At 41.0% G+C, this 13,080-nt stretch overlaps 1 non-coding gene across 1 annotated transcript; it reads right to left on the bottom strand.

Moving 5' to 3' along the window:
* Positions 1-3,561: 3,561 nt before the first annotated feature.
* Positions 3,562-3,665, bottom strand: LOC148563833 (small nucleolar RNA R71). The gene has a single exon (XR_015885495.1). It is a non-coding gene; the product is annotated as a small nucleolar RNA R71 (small nucleolar RNA).
* Between the last annotated feature and the right edge of the window lie 9,415 nt (positions 3,666-13,080).

Here is a 13,080-nt window from a genome sequence, read left to right as displayed (position 1 = left end):
GTCACCACACCATTTGCGGCCACGCATTCATCACGGAGAGCTCTACAAAACCCATACAATCAATCTTGAGGTAATCCACATTTTGCTCTTCGAATTTCCAGCCTTGGTTTTGAGTTTCATGAGTAAAAATGTCGAGATTTTGGGCTCTTTGATGTTATAGGACCCAATTCTCTTAAAGGAGAAGGTTAATCATGTCTGATGCCAGGGCATTTTGGCCAGTTTCACTGACCTTTTCTTTATTGTTTTTAGAGTAGTTTCATGCATTTCCTTAGAAAATAAGCTAGTTTTGGGTAGATATTCACTTACATCTTGATTCAAGCATACATTGTGCACTTTACATGATTTCATGAGGATTTTGCATGAATTTAATGACAAATTTGATGTTGCATTTCCCATGACTTGGACCAGAATTTTGATGCACTCGATTACTTGATTTCAGGACAAAGGAAGCAAAGAAGAACCACATTAGTAGCTACGTTAGTTACACTAATGTGGGCACTAACGTGGAATGGGAGTAACTTGCAAAGTTAATGAGAAAAGTAATTGCCAATAACGCTCTCGAAGCCATCATTGCCCACGTTAAGAGTCACGTTAACTAAGTTAACGTGAACTCTAACGTGGAAGAAAGGAAAGGGAGCCAACGTTAGTGACACTTAACATTATCACTAACGTTGGACCAAGCTCATAAGTGGCCACGTTAAGAGCCACGTTAACTTAGTTAACGTGGCCTCTAACGTTAAGAGGTAAAGGGGAAGCCAACGTTAGTGACATTCAACTTTGTCACTAATGTTGGCCAAGTCACAATAAGCCACGTTAACTCCCACGTTAACCTAGTTAACGTGGAAGCTAACGTGAAGAAAGTAGGTGGTCGACAACGTTAGTGACACAAAACATTGTCACTAACGTTGGGATTAACCCACACAAGCCCCAATAAGCCACGTTAACTCCCACGTTAACCTAGTTAAAGTGGAAGCTAACGTGAAGAAGGAAGGTGATCACTAAAGTTAGTGACACCTAACATTGTCACTAACGTTGGAAAGAGCCCACACAAGCCACAATGAGCCACGTTAACTCCCACGTTAACTTAGTTAACGTGGAAGCTAACGTGAGGAGGAGAGATGATGAGCCAATGTTAGTGACATTCACCTTTGTCACTAACGTTGAAGATGGCTAGCACAACCACGTTAGAGGCCACGTTAACCTAGTTAACGTGGACTCTAACGTGGGAGCTAAGGGCACATTGGAACGTTAGTGACAAAGGTAAGTGTCACTAACGTTCTCGAAGGTTGGCAAGCCTACGTTAAAAGAGCCACGTTAACTAAGTTAATGTGGACTCTAACGAAAGGAAGGGGGAGACTTCTCAACGTTACTGGGAAAGGTGAGTTCCAAAAACTTGTGCGAAGGACATAGAGGCAACGTTAGTGGCAACGTTTGTGCCACTAACGTTGAAGTTAACGTGGCTCTTACTCTGGTGAGGAACGTTAGTGAAAAAGGTAATTGTCACTAACGTTCTCGAACCCACATTTTCACTGAACGTTAACACCACTAACGTCCTGAGTTAAAGTCTCTGCCCACTTCATACTTTCTCTCTGCAAGTAAAGCCAAGCCCAATGAAAAACATAATTGCTTCAAACTCAAGATCCAAAGGCCCATACCTAAGACCTAAAGAGCCAACTAGAAGATCCGAAGAGTAGTATATATAGGAGTAGCTTTGAATTGAAAAAGAAAGGAGAATTGGAAATTATAGGGAGCCTCTTGGCATAAAACTACTCTCTGTATTTACTTTCTCTGCACTTCTAGTCTCATAATGTATTCTCCATCTTTGTTTTCATTTTCCAGAGCTATGAACAACTAAACCCCTTTCATTGGGTTAGGGAGCTCTGTTGTAATTTGATGGATCAATACTAGTTTTCATTATTCTTCTTCTATCTTTCCTCTTGATTTTACTTGAAAGCTTTCGATCTTCATCCAATTGGGTAGTTATCTTGGAAAAGAAGCTATTCAAACTTGGATCTCTTCTGAACCTTGAAAGAGGAATGAAGAGATCATGCTAGAAATGCTTTCGCATGTTGGACCAAATTGGGTTTGGATGGATATGTGACTATAATCCTCTCAATACTTGATTTGGGAAATGTATGTGGTATAATCAGTGACCATACTTCATCTCTTCTGATGAGCAATTGACCAAGGAATTGGCTATTGATCAAGATTTGAGAGATTGAATTACAAGGAATTGTAATTCGATCACTTAAGATTGCCAAGGAGATCAATGAGTGCATTGATTGAGGAAGAGATGAAAATAAAATTGATCCGGAGAATGCAACATCTTCTGAGCCCAATGAACTCCCCATTTCTGATCTTACCCATTCTCTTTAATTTCTGTCATTTACTTTTATGAGCAATTACCCCATTCCCATTTAAGCTTCTGCAATTTACTTTCTGTCATTTACATTCAGCTCTTTATTTCTAGCATTTACTTTTCTGTTATTTACTTTCCCGCCATTTAATTTTCTGCAATTCTCAACCCAAATTCTGATTCGCTCAACTAGAACATTCCTCTAACTAAAGTTGCTTGATCAATCAATTCCTGTGGGATTCGACCTCACTCTATTGTGAGTTTTTACTTGATGACAAATTCGGTACACTTGCCGAAGGAAATTTATTATGAGACAAGTTTTTCGTGCATCAAGTTTATGGCACCGTTGCCGGAGATTGATTGTACATCAACAATGATTAAATTAGAGGATCACTAGATTGAGCATTTTATTTTTGTTTGATTTAATTTTCTGTTTGAGTAATTTACTTTCAGTTTTAGTTAATTTCTTCCCTTCCCCCTACTTTTTCGTTTTTAGTTATTTACCATTCATTTCACTAACCCACTAACTGTTTGATATATTGCATCACTCACACTAATAGTCATTCTGACAGAAATACTTTCTGCGTCTATTTTTCTTGCTTGTACTTGTTGGTTGTATGACAGGGAGAAGAAGCGGTGCTTCAACTTCCTTTGATTCTGAACCTGAGAGGACCTTCTTTAGATTAAGGAGGAAAGCAAGAGGAAAAAGAGTAGTTGGTGCTGAGGAAGAGGAGGAATACTTTGAACCAAATATAGAAGAAAACATGGAAAACCATCATGAAGAAGAGACTCACAACCATGGCGGAGGAGATCGAGCAAATCATGCTGGGGAGGATAGAAGAGTTTTAGGCTCTTACATCAATCCAAACCCAGGAAACTGTGGAAGTAGCATTCGAAAGCCAACCATCCACGCCAACAATTTTGAACTAAAGCCACAGCTCATCACCCTTGTTCAGAACAACTGTTCGATTGGAGGGAGTGTCCAAGAGGACCCCAATCAACATCTAACCACCTTCCTGAGAATATATAACACAGTGAAGTCTAATGGTGTTCATCCTGACGCCTATAGACTGCTCTTATTTCCATTCTCACTCAAGGATAAGGCAGCCAAGTGGCTGGAGTCTTTCCCGAAGGAGAGCTTGACAACTTGGGAAGATGTGGTGAACAAATTCTTAGCAAGATTCTACCCCCCTCAACGAATCAATAGGCTGAGAGCTGAGGTCCAAACTTTCAGGCAACAAGATGGTGAGACTCTGTATGAAGCATGGGAGAGGTTTAAGGACCTGACAAGGAGGTGTCCACCTGACATGTTCAACGAATGGGTGCAGTTGCACATTTTCTATGAAGGGCTCTCTTATGAGTCAAAGAAGGCCGTAGACCATTCATCTGGAGGATCTTTAAACAAGAAGAAGACCATTGAGGAGGCCATAGATGTCATTGAAACTGTAGCAGAGAATGACTACTTCTATGCTTCTGAAAGAGGGAACACTAGAGGAGTGATGGAGCTAAACAATGTAGATGCTCTGCTGGCTCAGAACAAGCTCATTACCAAGCAGCTGGCTGACCTAACCAAGAAGATAGAGAGGAACCAAGTAGTAGCAATCTCCACTTCATCAACAACCCAAGAAGGAGTGAATGAAGAAGCAGAGGGTAGTCACGAGCAAGCCAACTACATTGGGAATTCACCTAGGCAAAACCATGATCCATATTCCAAGACCTACAACCCTGGATGGAGGAATCACCCAAACTTTGGGTGGGAAAATCAACAAGACCAAAGCCTTGATCAAAGACGCCTAAATCCTAACCATGCAAGCCACCAACATTTCACATCTAGACCATATCAACACCCCCATAACAACACCTCTCCACATCCACATCAAAACCAAAATAACTTACCTCATCCTTCCACCTCTAATCCCGATCTACAATCATTTGATGACAGACTCTCAAGGATTGAGAATCTACTTGAAGGCATGGGCAAGGAGATTCAAGACAACAAGGTGTTCAAGGAAGAAGTGCGAGCAAGTTTCAAGAACCAGGGAGACAAAATCAAGAGGTTGGAATCTCAAGTGGGGTATCTCTCTGAGCAAATTCCCAAACCCACAGATGGATTCCCAAGTGACACAGAGAAGAATCCGAGAGGTGAAACAAAGAAAGTAAGATGGGAGGATTGCAAGATAGTCAGTATAAGTGATAAAGAGACTGAGGACAAGCCAAGCAAGCTGTCAGAACAACCTGAAGATACCTCAGTAGAGAAGAAGGAAAAAGATCATCAAGAACTAGAAATCTCACAACAGGAGCTGCTGAGACTCTATGCACCTTTTTCCCAACTGCTCAATGGTGCTGTGGAGAAGAGAATATACTCAAGGTTTCTATATTTGTTTGCATCTCTGCATGTCAATATACCATTCATCAAGACTATTCAACAAATGCCTGCATACATCAAGTATATGAAGGAGCTGCTTCCCAGGAAAAGCTCACTCAAGGGAGGCCAAACTATAGTGATGAACAAGGAGTGCAGTGCCCTCATTCAACCACAGTTGCCTACAAAAAGAAAAGATCCAGGGAGTTTTCATGTCCCCTGTGCCATAGGAGAAACAATGTTTGATAAAGCACTCTGCGATTTGGGAGCAAGCATCAACTTAATGCCCTTATCCTTGGTGAAGAGGCTGCAGATCAATGAGATAATGCCCACAGATGTAGTCATCAGGCTGGCTGACAAAACTCAAAAACAAGCAATAGGAGTGGTGGAAAATATGTTGGTAAAGGTTGGGAAATACTTTCTTCCCACAGACTTCGTCATCTTGGACATGGAAGAGAGTCACACTCACCCAATCATATTGGGAAGACCATTCCTAGCTACAGCCAGAGCACTCATAGATGTTGAGCGAGGGGAGCTAATATTGAGGATCTATGATAAACGACTCAGATTTAATGTATTCAAATTCTCACAAGAAGCAGACCAAGAGAACAAAGAACCAAGAAAAGATCATAATGAGATGCTGACAGAGGAAGCAAGCATTGAAGCACAACCAGCCCAGCTGGGAAAGCCCTTGCTTAATGAACAAGGAAATAAGCAGTTGTCACAGCTCAAGGAAAAGCTGGAGGAACCTAAACCACCAGAGACATGTGAAGACAACAACAAAATTCCCTTAGAAGAAGAAGTCACAAAGAGCAAGGCAACATCAAAAGGAACAAAGAAGAAGGTACCAAGGAGGTGGAGGAACAAGAAGATCCCTACCGAGGACTTCTCTCCAGGGGATAAAGTGATCTCAGCCTACTTCCCAGATATTCCCCCTGATCTCCCCACTGTACCATCTCAGTTACCTAAGGTCTTCACTATCAACAGAGTTCTCTCCTTAGAACATGTAGAGATCATTGATACAACCAATGGATATAAGTCCAAGGCAAGAGGGGAGGACTTGAAGTATTATCAACCTCCCTAATGAAGGAGAAACGTCAAGCTAGTGACGCTAAAGAAGCGCTTCATGGGAGGCAACCCATGTTTTATATGCTTTTAATAGTGAATAAGTCAATATTCATGAATTCCAATCCAAACTTGACAAACACTCGGTGAAATCCTTATTATGCAGTATATAGTGAAGAACAAGTTTGGTGTTCAAAGCATGCCAAGAAAGCATGGATGCAACTCAGAGCATGCTAGTCTTGGAGCTTTGAACAAAACTTTTCATCACAGTGCTCCAAACTAAGTTTGGTGTCACCCCAGGGTGCCACGAATATGCATATAAGGACGCACAGTTAGTTAGTTAGTTGGTGTTCATGAATAAATAATCTAATCCTTTTTCTTTACTATACTAGCCGTAAAGTTTAATTTTTATGATATTGAATTTTCTTATTTTATTTTTATTGGAAAAAGCAAAGGGAGTGGGAGTACGAGCACTCAAGAGGGACACAAGGAGGACCAGCAAGGAGGAGAGCATGGGCAAGCACATGAGTAAAAGGTGGTGGAGTTCCTTCTTTGGTCCATTTTTTCCATGCTTTAAATAAGGAAGATCTTGTATGAAATAGAACATGCTTCCATGATAGTTTGAATTTTTTTAAATTCTATCTTTTAAGTTTTGTGTTGAAGAGGTCTATGCTTGCTAGTCTTTATGTCACTGCATCATCACTTGGCTTACTTGTATGCTTGTTCCTTTAAAGCAAATGAAAAGAGAATGAGTGTTTTCAAAAGACCAGAGAGGAGTTCATACTATGGAGTAAGTTCATGAGTTTATGGTATAGTCATAAGTTAGCTAAGTTGGTTCAACCATAAGGTGGGAAGACAACTATCTGTCAGGAAAACTATGCTTGAGACACACCCCATGAGACTAGCTAAATAAGAAGATCCTAATAAGAAAAAAGGAAAGAACAATAAAGGTTGAAAAATAAAAGAAAAAGAGCAAGCAATAAGGCTAGGCACCAATGGTTTTAATCTTGAGGCATGTGTTTGTGGTGCTCCTGTGTGAGGGATCTACTTGGATGAATAAGCTCTTAGGGGTGCCTTATCACTTGGTAACTTGGGTTAACTAACTCAGGATTATCAGCTGAAAGTCCACTATCAAGAGTAACCTTCACTACAGAGCATTTAGTAACCTAAAGAGGTGCTGGATACCAAGGTCTCAAGAAAAGAAAATAAATAAACTATATGCCTGTGGTGTGTATGTATGGGGGAAAGAGACTTGAGGGAGTAAGTCCTTAGGGGTGTCTTAACACCTAGCACCTTGAACCAACTGGTTCGGGAGTGTTGGCTGAAAGCTTATCTTAAAGAGTCGCCCCCTTACAGAGCACTTAGCCTAAGAACACAAATAAGCCCTGAAATAACAATAAAAGGATCAATGAATAAAAGTCTCATGGGATGCAATCACAGTGAGCGTTCTAGAGCATGATAAAGGTCTGAAAGCCAGGAATGAACCTAAGTTGCTATGCATGAAACCACCATAAAACCAGGGGCATGACCTCCACAAGAATGACTCATTTCTCTTGGCATTCCATTCATCATTCTCTTGTTCCAGTACTTGCTTAGGGACAAGCAAGCTTTAAGTTTGGTGTTGTGATGCCAGGGCATTTTGGCCAGTTTCACTGACCTTTTCTTTACTGTTTTTAGAGTAGTTTCATGCATTTCCTTAGAAAATAAGCTAGTTTTGGGTAGATATTCACTTACATCTTGATTCAAGCATACATTGTGCATTTTACATGATTTTATGAGGATTTTGCATGAATTTAATGACAAATTTGATGTTGCATTTCCCATGACTTGGACCAGAACTTTGATGCACTCGATTGCTTGATTTCAGGACAAAGGAAGCAAAGAAGAACCACATTAGTAGCTACGTTAGTTACACTAACGTGGGCACTAACGTGGAATGGGAGTAACTTACAAAGTTAATGAGAAAAGTAATCGCCAATAACGCTCTCGAAGCCATCATTGCCCACGTTAAGAGTCACGTTAACTAAGTTAACGTGAACTCTAACGTGGAAGAAAGGAAAGGGACCCAACGTTAGTGACACTTAACATTATCACTAACGTTAGACCAAGCTCATAAGCGGCCACGTTAAGAGCCACGTTAACTTAGTTAACGTGGCCTCTAACGTTAAGAGGTAAAGGGGAAGCCAACGTTAGTGACATTCAACTTTGTCACTAACGTTGGCCAAGTCACAATAAGCCACGTTAACTCCCACGTTAACTTAGTTAACGTGGAAGCTAATGTGAAGAAAGTAGGTGGTCGACAACGTTAGTGACACCAAACATTGTCACTAACGTTGAGATTAACCCACACAAGCCCCAATAAGCCATGTTAACTCCCACGTTAACCTAGTTAACGTGGAAGCTAACGTGAAGAAGGAAGGTGATCGCCAACGTTAGTGACATCTAACATTGTCACTAACGTTGGAAGGAGCCCACACAAGCCACAATGAGCCACGTTAACTCCTACGTTAACTTAGTTAACGTGGAAGCTAACGTGAGGAGGAGAGATGGTGAGCCAACGTTAGTGACATTCACCTTTGTCACTAATGTTGGAGATGGCTAGCACAGCCACGTTAGGGGCCACGTTAACCTAGTTAACGTGGACTCTAACGTGGGAGCTAAGGGCACATTGGAACGTTAGTGACAAAGGTAAGTGTCACTAATGTTCTCGAAGGTTGGCAAGCCTACGTTAAAAGAGCCACGTTAACTAAGTTAACGTGGACTCTAACAAAAGGAAGGGGGAGACTTCTCAACGTTACTGGGAAAGGTGAGTCCCAATAACGTGTGCGAAGGACATAGAGGCAACGTTAGTGGCAACGTTTGTGCCACTAACGTTGAAGTTAACGTGGCTCTTACTCTGGTGAGGAACGTTAGTGAAAAAGGTAATTGTCACTAACATTCTCGAACCCATATTTTCACTGAACGTTAACACCACTAACGTCCTGAGCTAAAGTCTCTGCCCACTTCACACTTTCTCTCTGCAAGTAAAGCCAAGCCTAATGAAGAAGATAACTGCTTCAAACTCAAGATCCAAAGGCCCATACCCAAGACTTGAAGAGCCAACTAGAAGATCAGAAGAGTAGTATATATAGGAGTAGCTTTGAATTGAAAAAGAAAGGAGAATTGGAAATTATAGGGAGCCTCTTGGCATAAAACTACTCTCTGTATTTACTTTTTCTGCACTTCTAGTCTCATAATGTATTCTCCATCTTTGTTTTCATTTTCCAGAGCTATGAACAACTAAACCCCTTTCATTGGGTTAGGGAGCTCTGTTGTAATTTGATAGATCAATACTAGTTTTCATTATTCTTCTACTATCTTTCCTCTTGATTTTACTTGAAAGCTTTTGATCTTCATCCAATTGGGTAGTTATCTTGGAAAAGAAGCTATTCAAACTTGGATCTCTTCTGAACCTTGAAAGAGGAATGAAGAGATCATGCTAGAAATGCTTTCTCATGCTGGACCAAATTGGGTTTGGATGGATATGTGACTATAATCCTCTCAATACTTGATTTGGGAAATGTATGTGGTATAATCAGTGACCATACTTCATCTCTTCTCATGAGCAATTGACCAAGAAATTGGCTATTGATCAAGATTTGAGAGATTGAATTACAAGGAATTGTAATTCGATCACTTAAGATTGCCAATGAGATCAATGAGTGCATTGATTGAGGAAGAGATGAAAATGAAATTGATCCGGAGAATGCAACATCTCCTGAGCCCAATGAACTCCCCATTTCTGATCTTACCCATTCTCTTTAATTTCTATCATTTACTTTTATGAGCAATTACCCCATTCCCATTTAAGCTTCTGCAATTTACTTTCCGTCATTTACACTCAGCTCTTTATTTCTAGCATTTACTTTTCTGTTATTTACTTTCTCGCCATTTAATTTTCTGCAATTCTCAACCCAAATTCTGATTCGCTCAACTAGAACATTCCTCTAACTAAAGTTGCTTGATCAATCAATCCCTGTGGGATTCGACCTCATTCTATTGTGAGTTTTTACTTGACGACAAATTCGGTACACTTGTCGAAGGAAATTTGTTATGAGACAAGTTTTTCGCGCATCAATGTCTCCTTGGACCTTGGATGTGGTAAGATTCTCAACCCTAGTGTAATTTGTTGTTCTATGATGTTTGGGTATTCAGATGTTGTGTATGGGTATGATGATTGTGGCTTAGGTTGCGTATATGTGAATATTGGGGCTTGATTTAGACCTTGGAAAGCTTGAAAAGGGTTTTCTGGTGGTAAAAATCTGTTCTTGGAGGTGTTGAGACCTAGAAGACTTGTGGACAAGTGGTTTGGAAGTGCTCTGGTTGAGCTTGGGAAATCGGCTAAGGTATGGTTTCGGTTTCTCGTATCTAATATGTAATGTGGTAGGAAATACTTAGGCTAGAGGCCCTAAGATAGGCATTGAATTGATGATGTTGTTGAATGGTTGAGATATATGATGTGATCATATATGTGATTATGAATATTGATGCCTTGATTGTGTGATATATGAGAAACTGCAAGTTGTGATATATGCTTGATGAATGATTGAGGTTGAATTGGTGGGTGGTACCATGTTGATGGTGAGTATGATGATGATTATGTATAATGATGTTTGATTTGGAAATGGTATTATCGGAAATTGGGATGAGGAAGGATGTGTGATATGATATTGTGTTTGCCTTGTAGCCATTTGATTGAGAAGTGTTAAAATGGTTGGACGGTGGTTTTGGAAATTTTGGTAAAGTGTCAATGTGTGAGTTGAGGATGGGTTGATGTTGATTTTGGTACATTTTGATTGATTTTGAAAAAGGCAAAATTGGCATGTTTTTGTTGATTTTGAAAAGAGTTGAAAATGGTTTGTTTTGAAAATGGCACCTTGTGGATTTGTATGAAAACATGGTTTTCGGGCATGTTTTGACGGGAGATAACTTGGATTACGGATCCCCGTTTTGTACCAAACTTGTTTAGAAATGAAATTGGATCCGGGATGTCCACGCCGCCGGAAGAACGGGTGGAAAACGATTTAAAATGAGAAAGTTATGTCCGTCAGAAGATTGGGGTTGAATCTGTGAATTCTGCAGCTTTTAACTTAGAAAATTTTTAGCAGAATGACCCTCCGCGCGTAGGTGCACTTGGCGCGTACGCACCGTTCTTCAAGAAAGCACCATCCACGTGTGCGCGTGGTGTGCGCGGGCACGTCGATGCGCTGCACCAAATGCCCAGCTATTTTCCCGAGAGTTGTGCCAGAGTTGTGCCAGTTTTGTGCCTGGAGTGCAAGAGCACCCACGCGTACGCGTGGCTGACGCTTGTGCGTCGTTTGGCTATTTTTCAATCCACGCGTCCGCGCGTATGACGCTTGTGCGTTGATGAGTTTTGTGGCCAGCCACGCGTGCGCGTGGAGTGCGCGTACGCGTGGCCCTGTTTTCATCCAAAAGTTGATTTTTGAGTTTTAAAGGCCAAATTTCATACTTCTAAGCCTCTGATCTCACCACTTATGTCTTAAATCATTATGATATGCCTAGCAATGAGACAAGGTGCTACTGAATGTGGTAACTTGCGAGTGAAGCAAGGGAAAAATGAATGATCAATGAGGATCAAAGATGATTATGTGAGATGCGGAGGATGGTGGTGGAAGTGCTTGTTATGCCATGGGCCGAAGGGCCGTAATTGTTAATGAATTGGCTGGTTATGGATTTAACCGTGAGCCGGATGGCTGGATCATTGCCGTGTTACGGCGGAGCCATGATTATGGCTAAGTATAAATGCATATATGCTGTTGAATGAATTGTGAATGTTTGCACTTCCACTATCGGAGATGAGGGTTTCCCTGGGAGGAAGCAGTGGCTAGCCACCACGTGCTCCAGGTTGAGACTCGAAGCTCTTTTGACCCTATGTCGTCAGGGTGGCCGGGCACTGTGAAAGCCCCGGATGAGCTCACCCCCATAAATATTCACTAGTGAGGGTGATGGATACGGATCATGATTATGATCACGATTTGTTGAGTATAACTCGAGTTGGGGAGACACGACAGAGGGACAGTCCAATGGTTAGCTACCAGGACTTGTCGGGTTGGCTCTATAACCGACAGATGATATCATCAGCCACTAGGGACAGGCATTCATCATATGCATACTATATGAATTGTTTGAGATTGCCTATTTGACTGCATATTACTTGCTAATTGTCTAAATGCCTTATCTGTTCCTATTTGTATATCTCTTGTTTGATTTAGCTGTGTTTGCTACATTATACTCCTGCTGGTGGTTGGGAGGTCTGAAGGAATTGGAAAGGGAAGTATAAGTTAGACTGAAGGATCTTTAGTCAGTTGCCACTTATGGTTTAGCTTGTTTATAAGCTTTGATATTATCTGGAGGAAGTCCTAGGATTGCCTTCGACTTTCCTCTATAATTACATGTTATATATGGGGAACTGTTACCATGCTGGGGACCTCTGGTTCTCACCCATGCGGATTTTGTGGTTTTCAGATGCAGGACGCGAGGCTTCTCGTTGAGGCATGCTGGAGACTTCTGGATTAGCGAAGATCCTTGTTCTCGGGACTCTATTTTGATTTTATGATTTCTCTTAGATACTTTTATCTCCATTGAATAATACAAACTGTGATGACTCCTTTTAGAGGGGATTTTGGAGACTAGGTTCTCTGTTTTTGTGTCCCTTTGGGTTTCCTTTGGGGATTTCTTATTTTATTATATGTATATATTGCTATGCTCGGACCGGTTATCTTCGCATCCGGATTTCAGTTTTGATATTCCCGTTTTTGACACTCTTTTGTATATATATAATCTCGCGTTAGCTTATCCCTGTTCGTTACATTATCGATCGGAGTGTTGCGCTTTCGAGTTACGATTTTTGTTTACCCCTTTTTCTACAAAGGCTCCTAGTTATAATAAATCATTCATACTACTATACGTACTAAATTTTTAATTCTAGAGGTCGTAATACCTTGCCATCTCAGAATTATGACTTAAGCATAAGACTCTGTATGGTAGGGTGTTACATTATGGTATCAGAGCAGTTCGTTCCTATAGAGCCTGAGGGACGGACTGACTATGCTTCTGTGCATTCTGTATGTGTGTTATGTGCTGTTAGTATATCTACTTGATATAGTTGGCATAAACGTTCATGAGCATGCATTTGGGACTTTGAAGCACTAAACTTCCGATATTGAGACTGATCAACTTAATATCGATTGTTTGGTGTGTATAGGAACCAGATGGCGCCTCGTGGATGCGGTAGAGG

The sequence above is a fragment of the Arachis ipaensis genome, chromosome B5, assembly GCF_059453495.1.
Source record: "Arachis ipaensis isolate K30076 ecotype BB chromosome B5, ASM5945349v1, whole genome shotgun sequence".
Taxonomy (NCBI): Eukaryota; Viridiplantae; Streptophyta; class Magnoliopsida; order Fabales; family Fabaceae; genus Arachis; species Arachis ipaensis.
Note: the sequence above shows the minus strand (reverse complement) of the source record. Positions and strands in the feature narration are given on the sequence as shown.